Genomic DNA, 24791 nt, shown 5'->3' with positions numbered 1-24791 from the left:
AATATAATTAATTGTGCTGTAGCAGTAAATTCTGAGCATGGGCATATCTATTCCCAAGTTATCTGCTTCCACCTTTTAAAAGGAAAAAGAAAAACTGGTTGGCAAGTTAATTATTTGTATATGAGCTTCAGTACTTCTCACACCTGATGGCAAAGTCAGAATGCTAATTTCCCATCCCCTCATCATTATCCCCTCAGCGAGGGGTGACCAGGCTCTTTTACTACTGACCTCTTGGACACTGTCCACAGCAGACCTATAAGCAACATTCAAGCTTCCTCCATTCGAGATCAGAACTAGACAATATGGAAGTCTAAGCCCGATATAGTCCCTGACTTCGAATTTGAACAAATTGAGGGTAAATGAAGAGGTCAGATCACCTCTCTACATTAGCCAATTTTAGTAGATAAAATATTTTAATCCCACAGTGATCTGATGATAAATAGTAAGTAGTCAATAACTAGATCTCTTGGAGAAAATATAGCCCTGATGTGTATGTAGCATTTGCCAATTCCTGTGGTGTAAATACTCCCACCATGGCCAATTTCAAGCTACCAACGTGACATTCACCAGCATGCAAAATTCATGAAAACTTAACAGTCAGTTCTAACCTGAATGGCAGCCCCAGCTCACCACTGACAGCCCACCTACCATGTGCACAATATTGTATCCAACAGATTTCTATTCACCTGCAAGTGACAGAAAATCCTAAAAGGTAGTGGCTTCACAGAGAAGTATATTTCTCCCTATGTAAAAGAAGTCTAGAGATAGGTAGTCCTGGACCACTATTGCAGTTCCAAATGATTCTTGAGAACTTAGCCTTTTCTGGCTCTTAGTTCTACCAAGGACAGCCTTCATCTTTATGGTTTGAGATAGCTGCCCTCCCATTCAAGTCTAAGTAAGCAGAATGGAGGAAGTTGCAGAATCACATGGCTTCTCTTTCGTAAGGGGGATTCTCAGAAACCTCACCAAATATATTTTTAAATGTATTTTCTTTTTTTGGAGACAAGGTCTCACTATGTTGTTTAGGCTGGAGTGCAGTGGCGTGATCATAGAACATAGCTCACTGCAGCCTCAAACTCCTGGGTTCAAGCAATCCTCCTGCCTCAGCCTCCAGAGTATCTGGGACTAAAGGCAAACCCCACCATGCCCAGCTTTACTAAATGTTTTGTTTAGTCCAAGCATAGTCCAAAATATTATGTTTACATTTATGTTACAAAGTTACATGTTTCTATCTAGCTGCAAAGAATCCTGGGAAATGTTTTCAGTTGTATGCCCAGCTGAAAGTCGGCATGTTACTATGTTGAAAAGAGAATGTTGAGGTAGGAACCTAGCTATTTCTGCCTCAGCTACCATTGATGACTGCTAGGGCTGGGCCTTATACCAAGCTCCCATGCACATCATTGAAGGTTTTTGTATCACATTCTCAAAGTGCAGCAGGACCTGAGAGAATTTCAAGTGAATACGAACGAGCACCTTAAAAAAATTTTAAGAGTCATGCATTTCTTTTAATATGCAAGAAAAAAGAGTACAACAAACATGTAGTTTCACAGAGATTTTTGCTTAGGACTAGGCCAAGGTAGATCATGCCAGTTTAAGTTGAAAAGTTTTAAATTCCAGAAAAATATGAAGAAGTAGAATAAATGACATGAGAAGATGGCAAAAATGCTAAAGATGACATCAGCTGCCTCAGGTGAGGGAAACACTAAGATTTGGTGTCGTTTCCCTCAGTTTCCAGAGGAAGAAACTGAGGCTCCAGGGGAGTGGCACAACTTGCCCAAGCTCACATGTAATTACGCAGGTAGGTTTGATAACATTGTTCTTGAACCGATGATTAATATCTAATATTGGTTGGGCATGGTGGCTCACGCCTGTAATCCTAGCACTTTGGGAGGCCAAGGTGGGAGGATCACTTGAGCCGAGGTGTTTGAGATCAGCCTGGGCAACATGGTGAAACCTTGTCTCTACAAAAAATACAAAAAATTAGCCAGGCATGGTGGAGTGTGCCTGTAATCCCAGCTACTTGGGAGGCTGAGGTGGGAGGATCACCTGAGCCCAGGAGGTGGAGGCTGCAGTGGGCCGAGAGATCACACCACTGCACTCCAGCCTGGGCAGAGCGAGACCCTGTCTCAAATATATGTAAATATAAATCCCTAATATTACATTTGAGAGTAACTATAATGCATCTTCCAGTACTTTTGGTAAAATCCTTTTTATACACAGTTATAATGCTTAGAGATAATCTCTTTTCTATACATACAAGCATAATATCATAATTCATATAAATACAATTGAAGGCCCAAGTTAATAATGAATACTTTTGGACAGCTCCATGGGATGTTTCCAGGAGACCCGATGTCTCTACAGACAACACCTAACAATAGCTACCAGCTAAAAAGAGACCTTTTGATGTCCTTCAAGGCTGGATTTCCCAGCACACAATAGTGATATTTAATAAGCATTTCCTGAAAATTAGAACAAATTCTAGGAAATGGAGGACAAACTGGTGAAATCAGTACATTAGTAAGAGCCAGTGACATGGGTCTAAGGGGAACGATACGAATGTTAATGCCATAAACGTGAGGTTCTCGTGTAACTGTATTTGGAAGTAGAGACTTAGGAACTTAGTATGCAAATTTGTGCCAAAATATATGTAAATTTATGCCAAAAAAGCCTCTTCCCCTGGGGTAGGGGAATATATATATGTGCATATGTATATTTTCTTTTTTAACCAGACTGTAATTCTGTTGTTCGTCATGGTTTCCTGCTACGTGGCCTCACCAGCATGCCTTCCACAGAGATCTAAAGGCAGTTCAAACATCAGCAAGATCCAGTCACTGAAGCCACCGGTAGGGTCTGCGTGACCAGGAGACCACAGGCTGTTGGAGGCCCCAGAAACTCTGGACAAGGTTCCTGGCAGTGAAGCCGCTAAACTCAGAGATGAGTAACAAAGCAAGGTCGCAGAATCAATCAGCCGTGTCTGTGAGCTTCTTTAAATGCAGATAGAGGCCTTCTATCTGTCCAGGTTGTCTGCAGGCCATTCTGTTGGGAGGAGAGAAAGGGATGAGATAAGGTTCAAGGTTCCCTGGCCTCCAAGAGTGGCTGAAGCCTCCAGACAGACTTGTTCTTCACTGGGATAGATATGCTAGCAGGGCATCCCCCGGCGGGTAGAGGAAGGTGATGTGGTGGGGGTAAGGGTGGGACAGAGGAAGAGGCAAATATTTCTGTTTCTAGTCAACACTTTGTGTCTACTATATCATTATAGAAAAATAAATGCAGACTTAAAGCAGCCTAAACTAATTATGAGTGGGGAATTTGTAAAATGATATGATGCCTCTGAATAGTGCCCTGCTGGATTTCTCCATGTGACAAGTTATAAATAAAGCCCAAACCTAACCATAAAACTTGAAGAAAAAGTGGGGAGGAGAAAAGCTGCTGTTCATCTCTAAAACCCACCCTTGTGCACATGCAACACAGATGAGTTCAGAGAGCCCCAACTCAACATCATCTCTTCACAATGCAAATCCGAAAATGGCTTCCAGATGGAATCCGAGATACACAGCTTATCATTATACCAGGGAGCAGGTCCACTTTTGACCACATTCAAATGAACCACTGATCCACAGCGTCTATGCATGGGCACGTTTGGCTTTTTCAGTTTGCCTGGAACATTCTTAGACCTGCCACTGTGGTTCCTGGGCTCTCCCCCTGGGTTCGTTGCTGAGATTACATTGACCGATATGGGACCAGGCAGTGTTTCAGGGAGGCCCATGACAACCCCTAACCTTCCTCAGTCCCGTGGCAACATTCCTCCTGTTCACCTTCCTCATTTTATTTTTTCCAGGCTGGCCAAATGGGACAGGCAATGACATCAAAACATGACGGGGTCTCCCACGTGTTAGGCTTCCTCCCTTCCTCTCCAAGCCTGAAGCTGCAGTACGCTGTGTGTGGCGGTAGCCTTGGCTGTTAAGTAGAGCTGAAAATTTAAGAGGGTGAGTACTGGAAAGCATGTAAGTTAGGAATAGATTTGACTGCAAGTGACAAAAAATCCAAAATGATAGTGGCCTAAACAATACCAGCATTTATCGACCTCTCAAATGAAACCACACTGGAGGTACATGGGTCACAAGGAGGCTACACAAAATGTCAGGGACTCTTTCCAAGTTGTTTCTCCAATTTTCATAGCACAAGGCCTCCAGAGCTTGTCCAAGACAGCTGCTTAAATTATATTTAATAGCATCGTGTCCATATTCCAGCCAATGAGTGCGGCAGATTGTTTTTAATAATGGTCCTCGAACGAATCATGCCTCCTTGTTCTAAACCCCTTTGCAGTGTCAATGACACTGTCTATTCTTCCATCAAGATGTGGAGTCTAGTTCCTCACCCTTGAATTCAGGTTGGCCAGTAGAATTTGACAGAAAAGCATTGTATAAATTACAGAGCCTAGTCCTTAAGCAATCTCGAAGCTCCCTCTCTCTCTCTCTTGAAACTCTGAGGTTGCCATGTTGTGATAAGGTGCATGTGGTTTTGGGAGAAGGAGACACTTCGCAGAGAAGAAGTGAGGAGCCCCCGCTGGCAGACATGTGGATGAGGCCACCTTAGATCCAACAGCAGCTGGGGTATCAGGCAAGATTGGCATGAGAAACCTCCCAGATTTCCCAGCTACAGAATCACAGAAAGTAATAAATTGTAGTGATTTTAGCCACTAATTGTGGAAGTGATTTGGTACACAGCAACAGATAACTGAAAGCAAGCAACTAGCGGGAGAGGCAAAGAAAAGACAAAAAGCACTGTCTTTTAAGCAGCTCTCCATTTGGCTGTCATGTAACATGGCTGTTGACATCTTTGGGGCTACAATCAGCTGCGAGGGAAATGCAGTCTTTTTCCTTGGCAGCCTGGTGCCCAGTTACCACCAAGGGCATGGAGGATAAGAAAGAGCTGATGTTAGGTTATGCAGCTATCACTCAATGAGAGAGGGGGAAGATCAGGAAATAACAATTCCCATGACTAGCACAGATGTTAAGTTAGAAAGAGCTGTGGCCGGGCACAGTGGCTCACACTTGTAATTCCAGCATTTTGGGAGGCCAAGGTGGGTGGATCACCTGAGGTCAGGAGTTCAAGACCAGACTGGCCAACATGGTGAAACCCTGTCTCTACTAAAAATATAGAAATTAGCTGAGTGTGGTGGCGCACTTTTGTAATCCTAGCTACTTGGGAGGCTGAGGCAGGAGAATGGCTTGAACGCGGGAGGCAGAGGTTGCAGTGAGCCAAGATCGTACCACTGCACTCTAGCCTGGGCAACAGAGCAAAACTCCATCTCAAAAAAGAAAGAAGAAAGCAAGAAAGCAAGGAAGGAAGGAAGGAAGGAAGGGAAGAAGGAAGGAAGGAAGGAAAGAAGGAAGGAAAGGAAAGAAAGAAAGAAAGGCAGGCAGCCAGCCTGGGCAACAGAGCAAAACTCCATCTCAAAAAAGAAAGAAAGAAGGAAGGAAGGAAGGAGGAAGAAGGAAGAAAGGAAGGAAGGAAGGAAGGAAGGAAGGAAGGAAGGAAGGAAGGAAGGAAGGTAGGAAGGAAGGAAGGAAGGAAGGAAGGGAGGGAAAGAAAGAAAGAAGAAAGAAAGGAAGGAAGAAAGAAAAGAAGGAAGGGAAGGGGAGGAAGGAGGGAAGGAAGGAAAGAAAGAGCTGTAACCATCTTCTTTTTTTTTTTTTTTTTTTTAAACATTTTTTAAATAGAGACAAGGTCTCACTATGTTGCCTAGGCTATCCTTGAACTCTTGGCCTCAAGCAATCCTCCCACCCCAGCCTCACAAAATACTGGGATTACAGGAATGAGCTGCTGTGCCTGGCCTTTATCATGATTATATTATTATTATAGTTTGTTTAAATCTTTTTCTTCTTAAACTTGAATTCTCCCAGCTCAAAATAAGAGAAGGTAAATGAGAACACCTCCCAAAAATATGCTACACCTCTGAGACATAAAAGTAACTAAGATTTTCCAGCCTGAGGAAGGGAGGGTGGAGGAAAGATGTAACAGACCTGTGGAGGTCAAGGACACTGGTAATGGGACCAACCTCCTCAGTCTACAGTGAAATCACGAGGGCACTTAAGTTACTCATAAGGAAGCATCTCTGTACTGTAGTCTGGTAGACTCTGAAATGGGGTAACAAGTGATACTGCTAGAATCCTTCTCTTGCTTGTTAAAACTCTGATGAACTCTCAGCTGTCTTTAAGGGTTTGGATTTCATTCACAGTGCACGAGAGAGTGAACTGGAAGAACTCTAGAGGTCTCTTCAAGTCCTTCACTTCCATGAAACAGAAAAGGCCTTTTGCTGTGTGTTTGTGCAGGACTCCCACATGCCTGGCACACTCCTGGGCCCTCTGGGGAAATAGGAAAGAAGGATATGACAAAGTATCTGCCCTCCACGGGTGAGGCTCTCTCCTTTATTAAGAAATGCCAGCCAAGGCCAGGCACGGTGGCTCATGCCTGTAATCCCAGCACTCAGGGAGGTCAAGGCAGAAGGATAGCTTGAGGCTGGCCTGGACAACATAGTGAGTCCTCATCTCTAAAAAAAAAAAAAAAAAAGTCTCCAACAATATATGTAAATTTTAAGAACTTTTTTTTATCTTAAAAAGGGAAAATGAGACAAACGAAAAAAAAAGAAATGCCTTCCCTCTTCATGATTCCTCTTTACTCTAATAATCTTCCAACTCACTGGGCAGCCCCTAACTTTGGGTTCTTGAAGACTTTCCAGGAGGCACAGCTTGGTTAGTCTTAAGAGCATCAACTTGCAGATTTTCATCTTCCACATGCACTCTTCCTTAAAGCGGTTGGACTGGGAAAGTCCTTCACGATAGCCTGTCTCCCGCTTCAGACAAGAGAGGCCCCCTTTCTGCTCTCCCATGTCTGACTCCAATTCATCATCCCATGATGGGAAAACTCCAGGGCAGCAAACAAAAGGGAAGCCCTCTTTGATGATAACAGCCCCACCAACTCAGAGTGTTCTGGAGATTTCCCTGGCATTATATATTTGCTTATTTATTTGTTAAAGGAACACCCATTATTAAAACTGTATATTTGGCTCGTGTTGGGAATCATCTAAATTCAGTTACTATGGTAGAGGGAAGTGAAAAACAGCTTTTCATCCACAAAGTCACCTCTTATTCTTCCTGTGTGTGTGTGTGTGTGTGTGATAGAGACACAGAAAGGAATGGAGGAAGAAAGAAAAATTATCACTCACTAGGGTTAGTATTATGATAGCAAATTAAGGGAAACATTTGTAAGAATTATTGAATGCTAAAAAAGACTCTTTCCTCACCTTTTTAAATATAAAACATTATTTTCAGCTCTTCTACGATCCCTAGGAGGTGTCGTTAGCTGCAAAGAAAAGCACATTCAAATAGTTAAAGCCTGATATTTACTAATGCTGGTCATTTTTACCGTAACTCAAACTTTTTCACAACTTCTAAAATGTTCAGGATACATTAGCTAAAGCCCCAGATTAAAGATTCATGTGATTTCTTGAAAAAATGCTCATTATCACTGGTCATGAGAGAAATGCAAATCAAAACTACAGTGAGATTCCATCTCATACCAGTTAGAATGGTGATCACTAAAAAGTCAGGAAACAACAGATGCTGGAGAGGATGTGGAGAAAAAGGAACACTTTTACACTGTTGGTGGCAGTGTGTAAATTAGTTCAACCATTGTGGAAGACAATGTGGGGACTCCTCAAGGATCTAGAACTAGAAATACCATATGACCCAGCCATCCCATTACTGGGTATATACCCAGAGGATTATAAATCATGCTACTATAAAGACACATGCACACATATGTTTATTGTGGCACTATACACAATAGCAAACCCAAATGTCCATCAATGATAGACTGGATTAAGAAAATGTGGCACATATACACCACGGAATACTATGCAGCCATAAAAAAGGATAAGTTCATGTCCTTTGCAGGGACATGGATGAAGCTGGAAACCATCCTTCTGAGCAAACTATCACAAGGACAGAAAACCAAACACTGCATGTTCTCATTCACGGGTGGGAATTGAACAATGAGAACACTTGGACACAGAGAGACAGGACACACTGGGGTCTGTCGGGGGGTGGGGGGCTGGGGGAGGGATACCGTTAGGTGGTATACCTAATGTAAATGATGAGTTAATGGGTGCAGCAAACCAACATGGCACACATGTATACCTATGTAACAAACCTGCACATTGTGCACATGTACCCTAGAACTTAAAGTATAATAATAAAAAAAATTCATGTGACTTCTTTCAGATTTGATGTGTTGTTGAATAAGATAATTATCAAATTATAACTCAAAACCTTATTCTGAGGTGGGCGGATCATTTGAGGTCAGGAGTTTGAGACCAGCCTAACCAACATGGTGAAACCCCAACTCTACTAAAAATACAACATAATTAGCCAGACGTGGTGGTGCATGCCTGTAGTCCCAGCTACTCAGGAGGCTAAGGCAGGAAAATCACTTGAACCCAGGAGGTGGAGGTTGCAGTGAGCCAAGATCACACCACTGCACTCCAGCCTAAGCGACAGAGTGAGACTCCATCTCAAACAAACAAACAAAAAACTTATTCCACTTAGAGTTACCCTTTATCTTACTTAGTTCTCTGAGGTCACTGATATCTTTCTAGTCTTTCTGAAAATACAAGCAAATACGGACACAGATGCTATTTTCTTACACAAAATATAACCAACTATATGTACTCAACGCTTTTTGCTTCTGTCTCTTCACAGCATTTTCTGGAAAGCTTGCCGAGTCTGTGCACAGTCAGCAGCCCGGCTCCTTTGCCCTGCTGTATAGTATTCAAGTGGAGATATTCACAGATTACCCAGTCCTCTAAAGATGACACCTGGGTTGCCTCCAGGCTTCTGCTCCTACAAGCGATGCTGCCATGAATAACTGCTCACTTACATCCTTCCATACATGTGCAGACGCCTCTGGAGTATCAGTTCCCAGAAGCGCCACCCCACCTTTTATTGCTGGCAAACTCTTAATCACCCACTGACAACCACGGCTCAGAGAGCCAGACATGAGAAGAGGCATGTCCAGAGAGGCACAGGAAATGCAGCTGCATCTGCCGTCTTTACTCAACTGTGAGCTTCTTAGGAGTCTGGACCCCTTCTTACCCAACTTTGTATCCCCATGAATAACTCAATAAATAAACAAATGAACAGATGGTATTCAAACTTAGACTTCTTAAGAAACTCAGAAAGACAACCTCTAAGCAGAGAAGGGTACTCTTTCTCTAGGTACTGATTACTGCTTACTGCTATGAAATTTATGTTTCTATACAATCTGAGAAATCATAACCAGAACAGGGAAGTTATTCAGAACACAGAGCAAACCCCAGCGGCCCATTCTTCTAGACACAATTCATTCCTCAACCCCATGCCTTACAGCAGATTGTCTTAAGAAAATAACTTGGCTGCTTATGCATAAACTGCATTTTGACTACTCGTACATGGTTTCTTTTTGTGTTCTGGGACGTTAATGGAAGTCATCAAATGAAAACGAAATAAGGGAAAACATATTTGGTAAAACCCTGTGGTTTTGTAGAGGCAGAGTATGAGGAAATGAAAGTGTAAATGGTTTGCCAAGGGGCGTGGTGACTCACGTCTGTAATCCCAGCACTTTGGGAGGTCGAGGTGGGTGGATCACTTGAGGTCAGGAGTTCGAGATCAGCCTGGCCAACATGGTGAAACCTCGTCTCGACTAAAAATACAAAAATTAGCTGGGCAAGGGCGCCCGTAATCCCAACAACTGGGAAGGCTGAGGGAGGAGAATCGCTTGAACCCAGGAAGCAGAGGTTGCAGTGAGCCAAGATCGTGCCACTGCACTCCAGCCTGGGCAATAGAGTGAAAATCTGTCTCAAGAAAAAGAAAGTATCGATGGTGCCTACATGATGATTGTAGCTAACATGTATCAAATCTTTACTATGTATAGACCACTGTTCTATGTCTTTAAATAAATTTATTCTCTCGTTTAATCTGCTTCTCAAAAAAAAAAAAAACCCAGACAAACAAAAACTACACAGTTGTTATTATTATTATTCCCAGTTTCTCAGTTTGGAAACTGAAGCACAGAAATGTTAAGAAACGTGTCCAAAGACACACAGCACTTAGTAAGTAGTACAGCTGGGATTTGAAGCCAAGCGATGCTGTTTCTTCTCGTGTGTGTGTGTGTGTGTGTGTGTGTATTTACTTTCCATGGTATATTAGATAGAAATGGGTTCATTTGTAAGTTTCAGAAAACCCAAAATAACTATAGTCCGTCAGAAATGCAAGTTTGTGGCCGGGCATGGTGGCTCACGCTTATAATCCCTGCACTTTGGGAGGCCAAGGCGGGCAGATCACAAGGTCAGAAGTTCGAGACCAGCCTGGCCAACACAGTGAAACCACGTCTCTACTAAAAATACAAAAATTAGTTGGGCATGGTGGTGTGCGCCTGTAGTCCTAGCTACTTGGGAGGCTGAGGCAGGAGAATCACTTGAACCCAGGAGGCAGAGGTTACAGTGAGCCGAGATCATGCCACTGCACTCCAGCCTGGGTGACAGAGTGAGACTCCATCTCAAAAAAAAAAAAAAAAAGTAAGTTTATATAGCTTTCACATAAATAAATAGTAAAGGTCAGCAGTCCAGGGCTGCAACACTGGCCAAGATCATCAGGAACCCAGGCTTCTTATCAACACAGAGCTTCTACCTCATGGCCCAAAATGGCTGCTGAGCTCCAGCTACCACATCCACATTCTAGCCTGCAGCAATTAGGAAAGAGACATAAGGACACACCCACTTTCTTTGATACTACTTCCCAGAAGTTGAACATGATACTTCTACTTTTAGTCCATTAGCCGTAGCTTTCCCCCTGACCACACCTAGTTCCAAGCGAGACCGAGGAAAGAAGCCCTTGCTCTTGAAAAGCATTCTAAAAATGTGGGTTATCATTACAGAGGAAGCAGTGAAGAATGGATATTAAGGAGTAACGAGCACAGTCGGCCGCACAGTAATAGAGGAGATGCATTCATGGAACCCCAGTGTGAAAAGGCATTTTGAAGAACTCTAGTCAAAGTTCTTATCTGATGCTTAAGTCAATTCCACAGCATTCCTCCCTACCGATGGTCCTCCCCTCCCTACTAAAAAGAGAGAGAGGCTTAAAGCAACCCATCTGATGTCTGGACAGTGCTTCCATCCGTTGAGCTGATCTCCAGTTGGTCTTATTTAAGCCCCTTGAGGCCATTCACATCAACTCTCAAATCTAAGTTCTCTCAGACCTAATAATTCAGAACTAATAATATTTGGAGACAGTTATCAAGTCCCACCCCCAGACTCCTCTTCTCCAAACTAACCACCCCACTGTGCTCTCAAATACCCCTCCCTGTCATCCTCCCAGTGTGCTCACAGTTCCCTGGAGGTGTCCTACCTGGAACCCTGTGAGTGGCTTTACACAATCAGAGGCAGCTTACAGCTCTCAGATAAGACTCATCTACTCATCTACATCTACGGTGGCTTCTCAGAGAGCTTTGAGACTTTTGACAGTTGCTTCACACTTGTAACTCAGAGTGTTTGACATCTGCCAAAGCTACAAATGCCCCCAGTGGCCTTTTTTACTGTTGATTTGGGGCTCCGATGCAGAGGCTGACATCTCCCTATCTTACCTTCTCCAGCTGATGGGGCCTCTTTATAGGCTCGAACCTATAAAGATGGCTGTAAATCCTGAGTCCATCCGTCAACAAACCCTCTGTTCCTCCTACCTCCATCTGCAAGTTTGGTAATAACCCTGTGACTTCCTCCAGCAGAAGCTTGTGAAGGACAGGGTCAACCCTGAAATCCTCCCTCCGGATGAAATTGATTAATTAAGCAGCTGCTCTGTGGCAACAGTGCAAACTGGTTTGGATGTATGTTGCTGCCCTAGCGACATCCAAGCAAGCAGCTAAGAACCCCGAGGCCTTAGCTGTTGGCAGCATCTTCTACCAGAGCTTTCCTTCCACAGGGAGAAGATTCCCAGAGCCCTTAGGAGCCAGGATCTGGCAGTTGGGAGATAGCAGTCATTCATGCATTTATTCATTCTTTCATTCATTCATTGTTCATTTGTTAAACATATATTGAGGTCTTCTACAAGCTAGATGTGTTATGTCCTGAGAATAAAGGCGAATAAGACACAATGCTTCCCCTCAAGGAGCTTGTCTGTCTAACAGAGAGTACAACTGCAGACAAAAGGACTCTGTGGAAAGCTCCAGACAGGTTATGTCACTCTCCTGCTCAATACCCTACAATGGCTCCCATGTTCCTCAGAGTAAAGGTCAAAGTCCTTCCCATAGGCCTATAGGACCTGGCCACCCCACAGCATTTGTCCATCCTCCTGCTCTTTTCCTCCTTTTGTCCTCTCTAGCCACACTGGCCTCATTTCTCCTGCCTTCAGGACTTCGTACCATACCTTTAGATGCCGTAACATACCCTACCTCTAGAAGCTCTTCCCCAAATAGTTAGATGGCTCACTCCCTCCCATCCTGCAAGTCTTTCCCCAGAAGATGTCTTCTCAGGGAGGCCTTGTCTAGCCACCCCATCTAAAATGTCAATGCCCCCAGTATTTCATATCCTCTTCCTGATTTATTTCTTCTTCTCAAGACATCTTCTTCTCTCATATTCTCTATTCTACTTCCTAATCTTGCTTAATTTCTATCTCCGCCCACCAGCATGCAAGCCTCTGAAAGCAGCAGGGAGCTTTGGATTATTTTGGATTTGTTTTGTTTTGTTGTATTTAGAGCAATTAGTGACTAATACAATATATAAAAGAGGGGGGAAGAGAGGAAGGAAGGAAAGAAGGAAGGAAGCAAATGAATTTTTCAATATAACCCAATACGTCCTGTAATGGAAGAAGAATCCATCACCTTGGAAGCACACAGAAAAGCCTCCTAGCCCAGCCTTGGGAAGTCAAGAGGCTTTGCTGAGAGAAATGAGAATGAGTCAGAGTTGGCCAGGGAAGGAGCAGACAGAAAGGTAATTCCAGGAAGAGGAAGCAGCACACACCAATGGCTACACCTGCAGGGAGACCTAGGTGCCATGGGAACTCGGTGCCTGGAAGCTGCACACAGCTGAACGTGGCACAGTGGCGAAAGGAGGGCTGGGGCTGAGTGGAAGAATCCTGCAGACCATGAGAAGGTGTTTGGAATCCATCAAGAGAGCAGAAGGAGGCAGTGAAGCAAGCAGCCAAGCATCATAACCAGATTTTCCCTTTACAAAGGGCAGAGTGAGAAAAATGGATGGGAGGAGAACAAGACTGGAGACATAGACATCAGTTAGAAAGATGCTTCACTCACTCCACCAAAAGAAGCTAACGGACGAATTAGGGCAGGAGTCAGCAAATATTTTCTGTAAAGGGCCAGGTAACAAATGTCTGGGGCATGTTCGGCTCTGTCTTTTTAGCAAGAAAGAAGCCACGGGCCGGAGCAGTGGCGTAGGCCTGTAATCCCAGCAATTTGGGAGGCTGAGGTGAGAGGATCACTTGAGCCCAGGAGTTCAAGACCAGCCTGGGCAACAGAACAAGACCCCATCTCTACAAAAAAATTAAAAACTAGCCAGGTGTGATAGTGCGTGCCTATAGTCCCAGCTACTCAGGAGACTGAGGTGGGAGAACAGCTTGAGCCCAGGAGTTGGAGGCTGCAGTGAGCTGTGGTTGTACCACTATACTCCAGCCTGGGCAACAGAGTGAGACCCTGTCTCGAAAAGAAAAGAAAACAATAAAGAAATCAGCCATGGCCTGGGCACTGTGGCTCACGCCTGTAATCATCACACTTTGGGAGGCTGCAGCAGGTGGATCACTTGAGCCCAGGAGTTTGAGACCAGCTTGGGAAACATGGTGAGACACCATCTCTATAAAAACTACAAAAAAAAAAAAAAAAAAGCCAGGCATGGTGGCGCATGCCTGTGGTCCCACCTACTCAGGAAGCTGAAGTGGGAGGATCGCATGAGATCCGAGAGATTGAGGCTACAGTGAGCCGAGATCACACCACTGCATTCCAGCCTGGGTGAAACAGTGAGAGCCCATCTCAAAAAAGAAATCAGCCATGGATGGTATACAAATGAAAGAACATAGCCGTGTTCCAATAAAACTTTATTTACAAACCAGTCAGCAGACAGATCAGGCCTAAAAGCCATAGTTTACTGACTCCTCAATTAAGGGGTCATAGAGAGAAATCAATGTATGGAAAGAATGTTTAAGAGCTACAACTGGCCGGGCGCGGTGGCTCAAGCCTGTAATCCCAGCACTTTGGGAGGCCGAGACGGGCAGATCACGAGGTCAGGAGATCGAGACCATCCTGGCTAACACGGTGAAACCCCGTCTCTACTAAAAAAAATACAAAAAGCTAGCCGGGCAAGGTGGCGGGCGCCTGTAGTCCCAGCTCCTCGGGAGGCTGAGGCAGGAGAATGGCATGAACCCGGGAGGCGGAGCTTGCAGTGAGCTGAGATCCGGCCACTGCACTCCAGCCGGGGCGACAGAGCGAGACTCTGTCTCAAAAAAATAAATAAATAAAAAAGAGCTACAACTACTAGAACTTGGTGATTAATTGGCTTTGCGAAGCAGTCAGGGAGGTATCAGAGGCTGAAACAATCAGTGCCCGTGCCCGTGAGTAGAGGCTGACCATGAGTCACTCGGAGAATCTCTGTATCTTCCTATTGGCAAGAAATCAGTGAAAAGCTGTGCAACTTTTTTAGTCTGATGTTTAAAAAAAAAACTATTCTATATGTGGGATAAAATTGTCACAACGCATAAGAGGATGCATAATAAAATCTCAATTTTCTTCTCCCTTGATCCCTCTTCCCAGTTCCCCTGCTTGCCACCGTGCCACATTGAACTTCATGCAGCCTCCAAGGGCACCGAATTTCCATGGCGTCCACATCTCCTCCAGGTGCAGGAATTGCCTTTCTCTCTGCCCCTTACATGGCCGACTCTGAGTCGTGTGTTCCAGGGAAGAACGGCCTAAATTGCCATAAGGGAGAGAAAAGGATCCCCCCGTGGCCCTTCGGCCCATGTGTGTCTAGGGCCTGCCTTGGATTATAGGGATCACACCCCTCTAGGCCTGAGAGCCGCTGAGCGGCACTATTAGTGTTTTACTGCCCGGAAATGTCTCCCTCCTCCACCCTCCTTCTGCCAGGTCTTGTACAAGGTGCCCTGTGCCTTTCCTTTCACCTGACTCCTCCCCAAGTCAGATAAGCTGGGAGCAGGACGTTCCTTGAGCCCCACTGAGAATCAGAAAATATCAGGGTGTGAGTGTGTGCTGGTGGGGGCAGTTGCCAAACTATGCCTGGAGGTGACAGCAGTGAGGCCAAGACCCGGGGGCCGATCTCGGGTCTTCACAGGGAGGGAGAAGTTGCAAATTCTCTAACAGCGTGCATCAGGCAGTGAGGTTACAAATAATAATAACATACATTCTAAAATAAATAGGCCAGGCATGGTGGCTCACACTTGTAATCCCAGCACTTTAGGAGCCTGAGGCAAGAGCATCACTTGAGCCCAAGAGTTCATGACCAGCCTGGGCAACAGAGCGAGACCCCATCTTAAAAATAGCATTAAATTAAATTAATAAAACAGGATAAAATAAATTCAAAAAATAAAAATAAAATTAAAAATGAAATGAAATGAAATGCCAAGTGGCCAGCGGTGGGCCTCAGTGTGTGGGGCAGGCAGGCAGGAGAGTGGCGGGAAGAGGGGCTGCTCCTTCTGAGCACAGTCTCCAGAAGTGGCTCCTTGTCAACAATTGTAAAGGTCACATGCTGACGTGACAGTTGCTGAGGCTGTGATGCAAACGCACGCAGGAAGCATTGTGCAAGCAGACTCTGGAGACCCGCAGGCTCCTGGGCAGAGGGCTGCCTTCTGTGTGGGCTTGCCCCTCGCCACACCTGGCCAGGAGCCTCCCCCAGCTCTGTGACCCTTGTGTCAGAGCCTGGCCAGATGACAGACAGCACGGCGTGCAGGTGAGACCCACTGAACTGGCAGCTGAGGACAGGTCCAGGTCCAGTGGCTGGGGGACTTGTCACAGTAGGTACCACAACAGCTATCCAAGGACTCAGGACTTTTCTCCCACAGCCAGACTTCGTGATTGCAAGAAGGAGCCCAGCCTTGAATGACCTTTCCCCGTGGCAAGGCACTAGGAGAGCACAGACCTCCCCACACAAACAGTAAGTCAGCATGCGGTTAAAAATGTAAATGTGCACTAGAGAGTTTAAAATATATCAACTGAAGGAGTAAAACCAGACTGTCTGCTTGTCTTGGATTCATTTTGTGCTGTACAAGGCTCAAAAGGAACCCAGATTCTGGCTGAAGAGGCCTTTTATGGGAGGCCCCGCCTTGACGGCGACAGGTTGAGACCTATTGCAAACCCGTGGTGGCCTCACCCACCAATTTCCTCTGCGGCTTCTTCCCCCTGCATGCTCCAGGCTGGCCAGCTAGCAGGCCGGGAGCTACTTCATGTGTACACTAGCTCCAGGCGTGACAGCCAGATGCTTCCTGCACACCAGGCCTGCTCCCAGGCTGCATCCCAGAGGCCGATCCAGGCAGGCAGGGCTTCTTCCCAACATCTTGGGAAACAGAACTTACACATTAACCCCAGGCCATACACAGTACCTAGAACACTCTGGCTTCAATGCCACGCCCATCTCTGTCTGTGTCTACACTGTTTGGGGTTGATTGATAAGGCCCCAAATGCATTCCCACCAAGAGCTCGTTTTGCAGACTTATCATATCACACCATGCCAGGGGCATGTGCACATTTTAGAACATGGTATCCTAGAGGTGACAGTGCCCTACCCCAGTGTTCATTCTTTGTTTATTTGTTCGAACTCCACGTGCATCCCATTGGCTTTCAGTAACACACAAGAGCTCAGGTAACAAGAAGAAAACTGTACCCGGATGATGAACTGGGACGTCCACCCCCATCTTCCCCTCCTCCACCCCAGGCCGTGTGCTTCCCAGTCATGCAGGGGAGCTTCTGGAATGGACAGTGTTCCTGATGTTGACTATAGCCATGGGCCTCTGAGAAGATGAAGCAGTGTTGGGTAGGGGCAGCTTCAGGGTCACCAGGCCCAGCTAGAACTCCAGGCTGACCTCAGAGCAAAGTCCAGCATCAAGATGAGCTCCTGGGGCATGAGGCTACGCAAGGCCTGAGACCCCACAGATGGAGGACGCTGGGCCACCTCGTGGAGCTCAGCAAGAGAGGAAAGCAGGCCAAGGCCAGAACCAGGCTGCTGTCTGAAGATGGGAGGGGCGGGGCGCAGGCCTGGCTCCAGCACACAGTGTGCAGCAAACTCCAGCCTGTTAGATGCAGATGCAACTGGAGTCTCCAGCCTGTTAGATGCAGATGCAATTGGAGCCAAGCACACCTTGATACCTCCAAGATGTAACCCCTTACCAGACCCTAAACAAACCTCGTTGACAGAGCCAGACCACCCCTATTTGAATCAGCTGTGTGGCCATGTGCCTGTCATTCGGTCTCTCTGTCCCCATTTCTACAATGTAAAACAGGAAGGTGAAACCCATGGGACAGCAGCTGCATGCAGGAGAGCTGGAACCGTCAGCCATGGCTGTGGTGACTCCCTTGGCCTTAAACAAGAAAGGGGCTCACACACCCAAATTCAGCACCTTCTTTCCTGTTCTCCTTTGAAGGAAACACTCTTCATATAAAAAGATGGGAAAAGAAACTCCAGACTTTTTCTTCTTTTGGTAGGGTCTCCAATTTAGAATCAGCCTATCAATATTCTCTCCAAACCAATGCTTCTATTAAGGCAGAGTAAATGGGAACAGAAATTCCATGGCCTGCATCTAGCTTGTCACTGTAAAGTGATTCACACTTTCACACACACATACTCACACTTCCACACACACATGTGCGCCTCCGGTTGAAGCACTACTGCTGAACTGATGAGACACCACTATGCAACCTCTGTTTTTCAATTAAGAGCAAAAAACCAACTATTAATCTATGCCATAAACTTAAGTACAAGTGTAGTTGAAAGCATTGATGCCACAGAAGACCATGTCACAGACTGACTGGGGGCCACTCTCAACTTGTAAGCTTCTTGCCTCACTCCTCTGGCAGCTACAAGTCCTAAAAAATGTCAGATCTGCATTGTCCACTCGTTAGTACTGACTAAGCAGTCAAATACACTGCCACAGTGTGTGAGACTCCAACAGCCACAAGGATGTACTCGCCCTTAGAGCATTAACATAAAACTTAATTAAGAATGTGTTGGGGCCGGACACGGTGGCTCACACCTGCAATCCCAGCACTTTGGGAGGCCGAGGTGGGCGGATCACGAGGTCAGGAAATCAAGACCATCCTAGCTAACATGGTGAAACCCCATCTCTACTAAAAACACACAAAAAAAATTAGCTGAACGTGGTGGCAGGCGCCTGTAGTCCCAGCCACTCGGGAGGCTGAGGCAGGAGAATGGCGTGAACCTGGGACACGGAGTTTGCAGTGAGTCAAGATCATGCCCAGTTCTCTCCAGCCTGGGCGACAGAGCGAGACGCCATCTCAAAAAATAAATAAATAAATAAATAAAATTAAAAAAAGAACGCCTTGGCTGGGCGTGGTGGCTCACACCTGTAAACCCAGCACTTTGGGAGGCTGAGGGGGCAGATCATGAGGTCAGGAGTTCAAGACCAGCCTGGTAAACATGGTGAAACCCCATCTCTGCTAAAAATACCAAAAAAAAAAAATTAGCTGGGCATGATAGTGGGTGCCTGTAGTCCCAGCTACTCGGGAAGCTGAGGCAGGAAAATCGTTTGAACCCAGGAGGTGGATGTTGCAGTGAGCTGAGATCGCAATATTGCACTCCAGCCTGGGAGACAGGGTGAGACTCCATCTCAAAAAAAAAAAAAAAGAACTCCTTAGAAGGAAGAAAATTTTGACTACAACATGGATGGACCTTGAGAATATTATGCTAAGATAAGCCAGACACAAAAGGACAGACACTGAATGATTCTGCTTACAGGAGATACCTAGAGTCATCAAATTCACAGAAACGAAGTAGAAGTGTGGTCATCAGGTGCTGCAAGGAGAATGGAAGAGGGACTTGCTGTTCAGTTGGCACAAAGTTCCAGTCTTGCAAAATGAAAAGAATTCTGGAGATGGATGGTGGTGGTTTTGGCACGACAGTGTGAGTGTGCTGAATGCTGCCAAACTGCCAGTGCTCACGCCTGCAGTCCCAGCAACTCGGGAGGCTGAGGTGGAAGGATCTCTTAAGTGCAGGAGGTCAAGGCTGCAGTGAGCTACGAGCGTGCCACCGCACTTGAGCCAGTAAGACTCTGTCTCTAAAAAAACAAACTGCTACACTGTACACTTAAAAATGGTTAAGACAGTAAGTGGGTTTTTTTTTTAATTTTATTTTTGAGAAGGAGTCTCACCCAGGCCGGAGTGCAGTGATGCAATCTCGACTCACTGCAACCTCCGCCTCCCAGGCTCAAGGGGTTCTCCTGCCTCCCAAGTAACTGGGATTACAGGTGCCCACCACCACATCCGGCTAATTTTTGTATTTTTAGTAGAGACAGGGTTTCGCCATGTTGGCCAGGCTGGTCTCTAACTCCTGACCTCAGGTGATCCACCCGCCTCGGCCTCCCAAAGTGCTGGGATTACAGGCGTGAGCCACCATGCCTGGCCAATAAGTTTTGTGTTATATGCACTTTACCATAGTTTTTAAAAGAGAAAATAAATTAGAACAAATAATCCCATGAAGTTAAGAGGTAAGCAGTGCAGCATGGACCAGGAGATCCTGGGGGTTGTGGAAGTCAGGGAAGGCTCCCTGGAAAAGGGAAAGCTCATGCAGCTGTCCACACCCCCAGTAATAAGCCAGGAAGAACTATCTACCAAAGTGTGAAGGCTGTCCTTGAACCTAATGATGTCTATGGGAATGGAGGGCCAGGCCTCAACTATCAAGAAAGCTGCATCACCAAGGCTTGTCCATCACCAAGGCATAGCGTAGTATGGCCAGCATGATCACGTGACCCATATTCAGCGAGCAGGCTGAGAGTGAAGGGCACTGGTGATAATTACAGTGGACAACAGCATATGGTCTCCTGGGATCTAGCAGGAACAGCCCAGGCTCGGAACACAGGCAGACCTGGTTTCAAATCCTAGCTTAGGCACATACTTGGGCAAATTGCTTTCTGCCCCGGAGCCTCAGTTTCCCCTCCTGTAACATTTCTATCTCATGAGGTTATTGTGAGTAACAAAAACAAGATGAGAAAAACTTCCAGTCCAGGGCCTGACAAGTCCTAAATATTACAAGCCTGTAATCTCTTAACTGCAATTCTGGGAAACTAGGGTTCAGAGAGAGGAAAATTGAGGTTTTATTGTGCACCCTCTTATCTACCATGAATTTTTTTACTCCACTTATACATTTTTTAAGATTAAACCAAAAAGTGCCCCCCACCCGACAAGGAAGCACAGCCACAGGAGTCTCTAAAAGCTGGGTCCCGGGAAAGCTGAGTCCTGTCCCACTGCTAATGCAATTCACACAGGCAGGTCCAGGGCTTCTCCCAGTTTCAGGCTCCTCATGCGTACCACAGACGTGCCTTCAGAGATTCCAATTACAGATCAGTTGGGAAAACAGCGTCCAGTCTGGGTCTTCAACGGAGGGGATGGAACGTGAGGAACTGGTTACAAAGACGTTGGAGTTGTTGAAAAGTCAAATCGGGGTAGTGAGGCAACCCAGGAAGAAACAACGGGAAGAAGTTTAAAGTTTCTACCCACTCTGGGCTTGGAAAGGGGATGTTATCCGAACTCGAATCCTGCACTGTCTGGTAGGAATTGGAAGGATGGAGGGAAGGGCCACCTAGCCACAGAGGACCAGTGTCAGGGACCCTGACCAGGCCACCGAGAGACAGAGAAACGCCCTGGATCTCCCGTCCCCTAGCCCTTCAGTTTATCCTCACTGACCCCCTGGGCTGAGGCCAGCCAGAAGTCAGGAGCAAGGGGACGTGGGAAATGTAGTTCTCAGAAGACAGAGAACTGCAGTCCAAAGCAGAGCAGGGCAATCCGGAAAAACCACCACCGCAGTGCAGCCACGGCAGCTGGGGTCATCCCCCACTCAGAAGGGATTTTTCCACTTTTGTTTGGCATTTCTGCTTCCCCGGCATTTCTGTTTTAGATGCCCCATATGCAAACTAATTAAATTCAAAGTTTCACAGAAGAGAAACTTTTGAATTAACCTGGAAACCTAACACTTGGGGCCCGTCCGTCACTTCCGAATCCCCCAAGCAGGTTTGCGTCCTCTGACTCCCCTCGCCAGACTGAGCATCTCACGGCCAGCACCTGCTCTGCAAGGCAGGCTGTGCTAGGCAGGTGTGCGATGCTGGGAACACAGAGAGAACTGGGTTCCACCTGGTTGCTGAGGGAGGAGGCGGCGGCACAACAGGTTCCCACACCACCTGGAGAGCAGGCGCATTACTTCCTCCAACAGGGCTGGGCTTCCAAGTACAGAGACCAGAGGTCACTGTGGTCCAACGGACTGAGCCATAGATTAGGAACTCAATTGTTCTTTGTTTAAATCCAGCTGAGGCACCTAACCTTGCGTGACCTTGAGCCAAACACAACTCTTAGGATGCAACCTGCTTCACAAGATGAGAAAGATACAAGTAAAAACGTCAGCAGACTCTGGAAGGTAAATGAACAATCCTGATAATGCCCAGCACTCACACTGTGCCCTTCCCCCAGGCGGGCTTTTAAGCACGATCTTGCTTGTCCTTGAAATCATCCTTGTGAAGGCAGGGAGAGGAAGGACCATTATCTCCATCTCACAGAGAGAGAAACCAGGCACTGAAAATAGACAGCAACCCGCACAGCGGGTCATGCTGGCGTTAGACTCAAGGCCACACGAGTGTTGGCCCTGACCTGTTTCTTCTGCCCCGCAGAGGACCAGTTATTTCCTTAGCCCGGGGGCCCCAGTGACTCAACAAAGGTCTGGAGGGAGACACTGTTTTGAGGTCTAAAAGGGGAGAGGAAACAAGAGAGAAGAAGAGGGAGCAAAGGAAAAAGGGAAGGGAGGAAAGCAGAGATAAAGATGGGACCTGGAAGGGGCAGGGTTTAGACACTAACAGGTTGCCTGGACTCTTAATGATAGCACGTGTGAGAACCTGGCGTGGCAAGCTCAGTTTTACCAACCTTAAAGGCTTCCGTGCCCTTCCATCATCACCCAGCATTACTGGAAATTCACTAGGGTTATACATTCAGAAGAATACACAGCCACTCCCCTTCATTTCTGAGCAGGGGTAGCTCCCATATCCGCCAACCTTTTTCCTCCCCTCAGGGCCCAGTTTACGACACTTGAAGTTTTGTTCCCTGTTGTCAGGTGCTATTGTGTAAGGTGGGAGAACAGATACTCCTGTGGGTGTGCTAGAGCTGAAACACGTTTTTCTGAATCTGAGCAGTGGGTGCTTTCACACACAGGAAGAGTGGTATCTGGTACCTTCCTGTAGGGCTGCGAGGGTCCTTGCCTTTCCGCCCACAGCAGATCTGGGCCCATGTCGAAGACAAGCCCTCACTACACTTGGGCAGTTGTAATTTACCAGGCACGTCAAGGGTTGGGAAAGCTGTGACTAACGAGTCTAGCTTGTGCAAGACTCATCCTCTCACCTCTCTCTCACCATCACATTCCCAGCCCCAGTAAAGAGTAGGATTCTGGCTGAGTCTTTGGCTAAGATGACAAATAGCAGCCCCTCTTGTTGAGACATCCCAACTCAGACCACTGGATCCGGAAGATGCACACAAACTCCACTTTTGCTAGTTTGCAACCCCAAGGGTGTTCCAGAAAGTAGACATTTATAAAAGAATGGCTTCCTGGACTCCAGGCAGAGCAGTACCACTGCATCCCGGCCATAATTCTGATTGCCCCCTGTAAACCCGGAAACTCACTCCTCAGGATGCCCACCTTGCTGTCTGCCATCACGGAAATGCACTGACACCACTCACCTACATGGTTACAGATAAACCACAGGCCACAGTTGCAGCGCTCTTCTCAGGGTGCGTGTGGAGGGGAAATGACATTTATTCTTTGATTAATGTTGTCTCTCTCTGTCCCCAGAGTCAGTAAACAAACAAGCTGTCCTTGGAGCAAGCAAGCGCTTGCTTCCCTTTCGGCATCTGCCCGGCTCTGAGCGGCAGCCCTGCAAGTGAGGCCAATAGCCGTGCCTCAGCTGTGCACAGGACAGGCATTCTTGGATCTCAGAGTCCTGCAGTAGCATTTTGAGGACGCCAAGTTATTGATGGGGACAGGTGCTCACAATTCAGCATAACCCACCCAAGCCGTGTTTCCCTTTTTCTGGAAACCTCTTGATTTAGGAATGAAAGCCCCTGGCTCCCCCTGGGCTGGGCTGGCCAGTAAACATCTCAGTCTGAGTTTGCCGAGGTGGGTTGCTAAATTTAATTGCCAGTTTCCACACCATGTGATGGTGTGTGACAGGCCAGCTCACCCTGTGAGTTAGCCAAGGGGTTTTAAATAAATGCTTTCTGACGGAAAGGATGATAAAGATTCCTATTATTCACCAGTGAGCCTGGAGACTGAGCTGGTCCGGTTTTTACAACTGATCTACAGCAATGTCAATCTCATGCACTCTGTCACTACTTCCTACTGTGGCTTGACTGGGACAGCCTTTAGGGGACTGCAGAAAGAGCTCCAGCCGGGTAGTCAGGAGACCTTTGCCAGCCCGATCTGTCCAAGGTTTCTGTGACCTTGGAAGGCAAATAGCTCTGTGGGCCAGCGTCAGCCTCTGCGTCTGCAAAGAGGAGTGCTTAACAGGTCATGCTCGGAGCTTTCCGGAAGCATGTTTTCGATATGCAAAGGCATTGCTGTTGGTGAAACATCCACGGAACACCAGGCAACAAACCACTAAAAGCAGCACCCCATCCTTTAAATTATCGATGGAGATAAACTGATGCTGCTATTTGTGTTTTCCTTGACTTTTTTCTTACGAAGCCCTGCAGTCATTGAATGCTCACTCAACCTTCCTTCAAAAGTGATTCAACGTATGGCCTGAGAAACAGCAGCATCAGCCTCACCTGGGCGTTGGTGAGAACTGCAGCATCTTGGCCTCTCCTGCTGAATCAGAGTGTGCTGCTTAACACGCTCCCAGGTGACTCGAACGTAGTCAGTGCCGGGAAGCACTGGTCTGCAGTCATGTTTCTCAAGCTTGAATGCCCATCCGAATCTCCCGGAAGGCTTCCTAAAACCTTGCTGGGCCCCACCCCCACGTTTCTGATTCAGCAGGTGTGGGTCAGGGTCTGCAAACTTGCATTTCTAGAAAGTTTTCTGGTGATGGTGATGCCTCTGGTCCAGGACCACAATTTGAGAACGTCTCATCTTTCTTGAGCAGCTGTTTAGTGATACCTTCATTCCCAGGTCATTAAGGGTGCATGACATCTCTTCATTACATACTCTGGCTTCCTCAATCCCTGGAATTACTGTGGTATCCTCCTGATATGTCTTCATTTCTTCCTCTTTAATCATCCTTGATCTCCCCCTTGATTTCAGTTTGTGTTTCTTTACTCTCTTTCATTAGGAAGTTCTAGACACAGAAAACCAGACAGCTCGGTGCTGTGCAAAACTGGGAGGATTTCATGAAAATCCTCCTTTTTTCTCCCATGTAGTTGTTATAAAATTCCACTTGTTTTTTGTTTGTTTGTTTGTTTGTTTGAGATGGAGTCTCTCTTTGTCGCCCAGGCTGGAGTGCAGTGGCACAATCTCCGCTCACTGCAACCTCCACATCCCAGGT

The 24791-nt window shown here is 46.5% G+C and overlaps 1 long non-coding RNA gene across 1 annotated transcript; it reads right to left on the bottom strand.

Annotated features, from left to right (window-relative positions):
- Nucleotides 1-2025: 2025 nt before the first annotated feature.
- LOC115896956 lies at nt 2026-23058 on the bottom strand. Its single transcript, XR_004056906.1, has 3 exons — nt 22993-23058; nt 7310-7368; nt 2026-3039 (listed from the first exon to the last, which is right to left on the bottom strand). It is a non-coding gene; the product is annotated as an uncharacterized LOC115896956 (long non-coding RNA).
- Between the last annotated feature and the right edge of the window lie 1733 nt (nt 23059-24791).

Source organism: Rhinopithecus roxellana, chromosome 4 (genome assembly GCF_007565055.1).
Source record: "Rhinopithecus roxellana isolate Shanxi Qingling chromosome 4, ASM756505v1, whole genome shotgun sequence".
NCBI lineage: Eukaryota > Metazoa > Chordata > Mammalia > Primates > Cercopithecidae > Rhinopithecus > Rhinopithecus roxellana.
This window is presented reverse-complemented; position numbering and strand designations above follow the sequence as displayed.